This window comes from Sparus aurata, chromosome 21 (genome assembly GCF_900880675.1).
Source record: "Sparus aurata chromosome 21, fSpaAur1.1, whole genome shotgun sequence".
Taxonomy (NCBI): Eukaryota; Metazoa; Chordata; class Actinopteri; order Spariformes; family Sparidae; genus Sparus; species Sparus aurata.
In genome coordinates this window covers 11110088-11118148 of record NC_044207.1, presented here as the reverse complement: position 1 = coordinate 11118148, position 8061 = coordinate 11110088, and the positions used below count along the sequence as shown (strand labels likewise).

Below are 8061 nucleotides of genomic sequence, written 5' to 3'. Positions count from 1 at the left end.
GAATCATCGCGAGAACAACGTCTGTCCAACCGGTAGGTTGGGTTGTGGGCGAGGGTTACACGTGCCTTTTTGACTGGGTATAGATGTTTGCATTCATTTTAATGAGAAGGTAAGCTATTGTAAGGACTTACTGTATTTCTCTAAACTATAGCAGCAACGTTTTACATAAAACTGTACTGCTCTGTATATGAGACAAAACACCACAAAGGAATAGAATAAGGTCACTGTCAGTGGTGGAAAGTACCTGTGTGGGCTATCTATTCTCTGGAAATGAGTCATAAGTAACAACTTCCAACAGCAATGTACTGTTTTACTTTAGTATCTCCATTTTATGCAACTGAATACCTCTAGTTGACGGCATTTCTTAGGAAGATATTGCACTTTGGACTGCACTAAAATAATAATTGATAATAATTAATAACAGCTTTATTTCAAGGTGGCCATAGGATTAATTGTCTATAAGGTCTACATAAATATTATAGCTATACCAAGGAGGATAGATTGAATCAATCAAAAAGTAATAAATACTGAGATGGTAACACTTTATAAGCACCATCATGAATAGACGGTTAGTGTAATGTTGATTTAACTTAGTTATTTGAACAAACATGAAAATGCTTTATAAACCATTTACTAAGCAATTGTAAAAGTTTATGTTCAACTTTACAATAAAAAATTGCTTAATAAATAACCATTAAAGGTGCAATATGTAAGAATTGGCCACCTGTCAAATTCATACCCTCCCTTCGACATACTGTAACGTCTTAACTATTATGTCTTCACATTCCGTTAATAATTTGCGTTATTTATTTATTTTTTAACATTTGTGTTACCATTATTTGTCTTACGAAGAATCCTCTGGTTCATGTCAGTCAAGGATTACCTTAAATGACCCCCAGTGTGTCACAGACAAATCGGCGACTTCCATCTGGTGCTGGCCTTGAAATGTGAACAAACATTACACCAGAGTGCCTACGAATGTTAATGTTTCAGACCCCACAGTCTGTGCAAAAATAGTGTTTTCTTTGTGCTGCAGCTGTGAAAATATCAGCTCTAGGAAAGGAAAGGAAGTGCAGGCCTATTTAGTTTGGTCACCGGTGTGCTGACTAAGTCAGACGCACAGATTTTTTCCAGTTAAGTTGTCTGGGAACATTCCAACTAATTTCTTCTAATATGCAGAAGTAATGCAGTATTATACAATTGAGGCTTTAAGTACACGACATTGAAACCTACTGAAGCCAACACTGGTAACTTACTGCAAAGACAGAGGTCGCTTGATTTGCCTCTACGTAACAGAAAAACAAAACTCTTATTACAACAGCTTCAAATTGAGACAATATTGATAATTTGGTTATTTTAAAACTAATGTTTTGTCCATACAGACAGGGTTGACAAATCTACAGCCCTGTGATTGGGCACCTGCAGTGGGTAGGGGCAAAGCTGTCGCCAGTGGTGGTAAATTATTAGTAAATCTTTGTAAACAGCTGGTTCCTTTTATCTTTTAATAGCTTGTTTTGCAATCCCATTTATTTACCAGCACTCTTAATTATTGATTATTTTACCATAACAGCCTTAGTAAGGTTGTGTAACTGACCCTGTAATTGCTCTTTTGGGTATCTGCAGTAATCACATGTTTACGCCCAGTGCCAGGCTGCTAACGTGTAATTTGTGCAAACCAGTCATTGGGGGGGTCTTAGCTCAGTTTTTAATAATTTTCCCACCACATACTTTTCTCACATTGTGGGTCACTTTCTGTCATTGCTTTGACATTTCAGGTGGGGGCTGATGTGACTCAGAAGACCTATATTTTCCATATGCAGCAACAACCACATTAAAGTCCAAGAACATGCAGGTTGGTACGCAAGTTTCACTTAAAAAGCTACTGTATATCACCTGCTAAACAGAACAGTGGACGTGATGGGAGTTCATTTCTGTGTCCTCTCTTAGAAACAGCGGCCTCAATTTAGAGCTCTGAAAGTTCAACAGCATTTTTCACAGCAAGTCGTTGTTGTAGTTTCACTTGTTCGCAGGCCAAGAATGTAAAGTCGCCATAGAGACTGTCTGCAGATTTCATTGTCTCTTATTTTCTGTGTGATCATTACTTGACACCAATGAGGCCATGCTGCTGTTGAGCAACATGTAATAATGGCCCAGCCTGTTGTTTGGATCACTTGTTAACTGGGCTCAATGTGTGAGAGGTGAGCAGCACAGCAAGCCAACAGATTTCCACAATATCTGTAGCTGCCACTCATGACACTGTAACAATACTCCAACTGTGCGAAAACAGAGGAGGAAATGTTTTCTTAAAAAGATAATAGAAGTGAAGCAAGGTGAATGTGGTCATGAACTTTAACTGGAAATGTGTGTGACTTTTTTAAGAGTGTACTAAGAAACGTATGTAGCCTTTCATATGCACACACAGACTCAGGAGGCTGCAAGACTAAATGATTCAGTAACACCTCATGCAACAGCTTAGTTCCCTTCTCTTCTTGTGAAAACATCCTCTTTAGCGAATCATTTTCATGAAGTTATTTGTAATTTTTCACAAGCAATGCATCACTGAGTGTAGTCCAAAGCAGAAACACGGATCTAAATGTTAACGGTTAACCAACTCATTAGACTTATCTCACTCCAACAAAGAGACGTGAGATGAGAGATTATATTGTTAACTGTTAACAACTTGACTTCCTCCCGAGTGGTATGATGGTAGAATGGATTTAGTCACTCTTGTTGCATTACTTTAGCGAGCTGGTATCTGTCTCATCTAGCTACCACTTAAATATTTGATCTATCTTCTGTGAAGATTGGTAGTGACATTCATCGTCCCCAGAAGATGAATCCCACTAATCAAACTTGCTTTTTTCATCTCCCGTAAATGTTTGACATTGAGTGTCCACTTACCACGTATACCTGTACAACCTTATGCAGTCCAATACAAATGCACTGCAATAATGTCTGTCTAAATGTTCAGCCTTTGCCTATATTGACTGAAATATTTAAATTCAAATACACATTTATGAGATTATAGTTGTTTTTGTCAATGCCATTTACATTCATGATGAGGAACAGAATAGTATCAACTATGACCTCAATGATAAACATCATACTCATAGTAGACTTTATGGCACAACGGTCGTATATGGTTGCATTAGACTGTACAGGTGCAGCTAATAAAGTGAACACTGAGTGTCCATCCATAACTATTCAATGGATTGCAGTTTGCTACAAATATTCAGGTTCCCCAAAGGATGAACTGAACAGACCTCGTCATCGGCTGACTTTTCATTGTGTGACACCAGCAGGTCGAATGATTCAGTAAAAAAGCTTGTTATCTACTGCAGTGATTAGCACAGCATTTGATCTATCCTAAAACATTTTATAATCCTCAAGGTAGCACCACTTTGAGATTTACATTTTCATTTTAGTGTGAAATATCTTTACTATATAGGCTTTACGATAAGTTCTAGTCACAAAGATTTTCTATCACCATCATCAGATCTATTTTCAGTTAGCCCAGCACTTTGGTTTATTGATATTTACAGGACATGTTAAAATTCCTACTAGCTGCAACTACACATTGTGTTAATCGCTAATTAGCAAATGTGTGCCTGCTTACACCCTAAACTAAGATAGCAAACGTTTTCAAATGTTACCTGCTGAACATTAGCATGTTAGCCTTTTTAGTAGCACATTAGCGCCATTAGCACGTACACATGTGCCTACTTCTTGTTCAAGATACAAGATTCATTCATTAGTCATTATCACTGGTCGACTCGCATATGAAAACATGATGAAGATAAAGTAAGCTACTTGTTATTATACAATACAAGGTTGTACAATGAAATATTAGTTTTTCAACAAATTAGAATAATATTTTATTATATTATACCCTATCTATCTATCTATCTATCTATCTGTCTATCTATATAAATGGATGAATTAACAATAAGTCATATATGTGCAGTGTGGAGGATGAATTGAGGAGTCCCACAGCCTGAGGAGTAGTAGTCTGGTGGTATGGCAGTGGATAATTCCATATCGTTTGCCAGATGGCAGCAAGGTGAACAGAGTGTGGTTGGCTGGGGTTTGTGTTGTCCTTTAAAATCCTTTACGGTCTGTGTAGGCACCTCAACTCACCGATATCACTGATGCTCAGTAGATGGGTACCAGTGATGTTCTGGGCGATTTTACTCACCTGCTGCGGAGCCTTCTCGTCCTGGGCCATGTAAGAACCAAGCCACAGGAATGGGCCTTTTTAAGTTTTCCGTAAGAGTCAGAGCTTTTCCCTCGCAAACACACAAACACACGTCATGAACCATGATTGATTACACCGAAAGGCTCAGAGCGCTCAGGACCATATGAGAGAAAAACATCTTCCGTTTCCCATAACGCTGCTAAATCCCATTTAAAAACTGTTTTATGTCCTCTCAGAAAACAGCTAACACTCAGAGATCTTTTTGTTTAGGTGAAGTCAATTATGAGATCAGGCTTTCCAGGATGTAAACTCAGCCGTGGTGATCCTTTCTTTGAGAAAAGTAAATGAGGCCAGTGTCTACGTCGACCACAGCTGGACCCATAATCTTTTATGGATAGAGTCTTACATGGTGGGATCTGGCAAAACAAGCCTGTTAATGATACCTCATGCTGTATACTGTACATATTCACTTACAGTCAGTTACATGATTCACATGATGTACATGATATCTTTTTAGCGTGTCCTCATTTGCAGAAATTATACTTTTATATCATATCATGTGCTCAGTTGATCCTGAAACTGCAGGTGATTTTACTGTTTCCTGTTCTTGTGTTGATGACAGAGGAAGTGTAAAGATGAACCACTGGACACCTGTGCTGTAGCTATGCAAAATGACAATAAAGAGAGGAAGGAGCGAGTGGAAATAGGTTTTGCACCAGTCTCTATTTCTGCTTCATGTTATTTCAAGCATTAATCTCTTTCAGGGCTTTGAACTAGAAGCTTGTAACCTCACTGTGTCCCTTTCATCTGATAAATGCCCAAGCAGGGCAGATATTCATGGGCTTAATTCAGAGTGACTGGTTTGTGGCTGGCTTGAAAAATTCTTGTGAATCTGGTTCAGTGTTTGGCCTTCAGAGGGTTTTTGGTTTTTTTGTGGGGGGCGGGGGAGTTTGCCACAGGAAACCATGTTTCTGCAGCTGCAAATCCAGACAGACAACCACAACACACACCTGCAAAGGCAACGTGGACCAGTCCAATACAAGTTTTCAACTGTACCCTACTTAGAACTACATGTAACTGTGCAGACAAAACCAGTTGTGGCCTGCACATGTGGTGTTCTGGTGCTCTGGCAAAATCATTCACAAGGTGCGGAGGACAAAAGGAGGTACTGTGAACTTTGTTCACGCTGTCGGAGCCACGTCTGATCACGCAATTTCCAGACATATCAGGTTGAGAGTAAAAGATCATTTTTAATTTGTAATTTGCTTTCATTTTGAGGTGATTCTGCCGATATGGCACACAGAGTCTGTAAGACTGATCAAGTCTGATTATGCAAGTGAAAGAACTAACACCACCCTGTGAAAAAGCTCCAAAGATAATATAGGTCTTGCATTAAAAAAGCTCACTTGAGTAGGAGTATGCAAGTACATAAAGTATCAGATAAAAAGTACCAGTTGTGCAGTAAAATGGTCCCTGTCAGTGTGTTACTATTATATTTGATGGATTAAAGGACAAATTCAGTCATTATCCTCTCACCCCCATGTAGTTTGAAAGTCAGGTGAAGTTTCAATGTCCAAAAACACAAAAATGTCTGGAGCTTTACAGCAGAGCAGTGTTGCAGGAAGCCCTAAGATCCCAAATCGATTTGAAAGACATTATTTACCACTTTTTAAAGCAGAAATCTTCACTTCAGATTACTAAACTTCCCTTCCCTCGTCTTTTCAAATCAGTGGGATCTCAGGGCTTTCTGAGACTTGGATTATGTTCGACAAGCCATATGGAGCCATTTTATGTTTTCTCATTAGTTTTAAAACAAGTCTCCATCTACTTCAGCAGTGTAGGAGAATGCTGCAACTCTGTTTTGGACTATGAAAGTTTGCCAGGGAGATTCCCATCCACATTGGGGTGAGTGAATTATGGCCAAATTCATTTTTCGGTTTTGGGTGAACTCATCCTTTAATGCGTATGTCGTATTCTACTGCTGAAGTTGTTTAAATGAGCTTCATGGAAGAATTCCAGCTGGAAACATTTAAAAATTAACACAAATAATCGACAGTTTGAAAAAATAGTCATCAACGTCATTTCAAAGACGTCGATGCATCGTGTCGCAGGGAGTTAGCATGATAAAAGCTAGCCTTTTACCATGAGTCATCCTCCAAAAGAGTAATCCTACATAAGACACCTTTAATGTTGAGCTCATTTAACTACTTTGTATACTGTAGGCTAGTTTGATCTACAGCAGGTCATCGTGGTCTGTAATATCATCAGATGTTTGTAGCGTGGCTGTCCTGTGAAAACCACATATCTCTGAGGATCATAAAGGCAACTTGTTTTCAAAAACAAAGGCCTGTATTCAGCTCTGTCACAAATCATTTTCCAGCTAATCCAAGAGGGTTTTCAAATGGATTATTTAACTTCGGCCTTAACATTCAAAATCAACACATCTGGAGATAGCTGCTTTCAGATGGACCGGAGGGGTGCAAACAAATATTTAATCTGAAAAGTAACTTGTAACTAAAGCTTTTAGACAAATGTAATAGAGTTAAAGGTGTGGTGTTTTCCTCTGAGGCGATAAAATGGAAACGCTCAGGTAAAGTGCAAGTATCTTAAATGTTGTGATCTGAGTGATGTTACATTCCACCACTGGCAGCTCCTGGATGGTTTCTAGGACCAAACCTCACACACTCTTTTCAGTATGAACACACTCCTGCTTCGATCCTGCCTTCTTCACTCGAATATTATCTCCCGTCACCCTCCTTCTGCCTAACAGTAACACATCTCTGTCCCACAACAGATATCTTTATCGCTGTCCCACCCATGAGCTCTGCAGGGGGGACACACCACGGACAGTACAATCTACAGTGCGTGAACAATCAGCCTTCAACAGTAGCTGAAACAAAGTGATCTGACAGCTGGAATCCCAAGATGGTACGGCATGTAGATGTTGATCTGAGTTGGTCCTGGCACAGTTCTTCTTTAAGCATTTACAGCCGCACCGTCGCGAGACACTTCTAGTAAACACAGAAGGAAGTGATGACTGCTGACTGGAACGATAGCATGTGGAAACCAACAATGGCATCTCTCAGGATCTTTATTTCCTTCTCGGCACGCGCAGAGATGCACAATAGGGGAATATGAGGAAGTAGTTAAAGGTTTAAAAAAAAAAAAACCCTGAGGATTCCAGTATAGTTTTTCTGAATCTCGGGTTCCTGCTTATTTTAAACCTCTGTGCTGTGTGCTTAAATGTTAAAGTAAAAGGCAGCCATGAATGACACTACTCTTGACGACTACTATGGATGATGCAATTCTCATCCTGCATGAGGGCAGACGGGGTCCCAGGGAGGGTCAAGCATCTTCTGGTGAGCTGCTGACGAAAGATACGCTATCTTTCGAATAACAGGGGCCAAGCTTATGCACACAGGGCTGGGCTCTGACATCTTCGGTTACGTAATGTTGGTGACATGTTGGTTTGTACGGAGGCGAGCAGTCTACCTTTGGATATTTATTTAATACTTTTGTGTTCAGTATGAGTCACGTAGCCTCGTGGCAGTGGGTGTACCTGCACGTACATTGGCCGTACCTTTTTCTGCATCTCCCTGTTCCGCTCTTGTTTTCTAACTTTAAATGTCATTCATGGTGCACATGGTTTCCACATTACACCGATCTTTATCTCTTGTTCATAGTGTAAAAATAGAGCAGAGCACATAATAATTGGCTTGGAGCATGATTACGCCTGTGGCAGAGTTCTCTATCCATGCCAGCTTCCAAATAGAGCCCTGAAATGTGTATCTGTGACACTGGAAAGCTGTGTTTGCGGCTGGGAGTGGGATGACAGTGACCACATGTGGTCAGCACAGAGAACAACA

General features: G+C 39.8%; 1 long non-coding RNA gene across 1 annotated transcript; it reads left to right on the top strand.

Moving 5' to 3' along the window:
• The first annotated feature begins 18 nt into the window (after positions 1-18).
• LOC115573416 (uncharacterized) lies at positions 19-7620 on the top strand. The gene is made up of 3 exons (XR_003982271.1): positions 19-109; positions 1776-1852; positions 6990-7620. It is a non-coding gene; the product is annotated as an uncharacterized LOC115573416 (long non-coding RNA).
• The last annotated feature ends 441 nt before the right edge of the window (positions 7621-8061 follow it).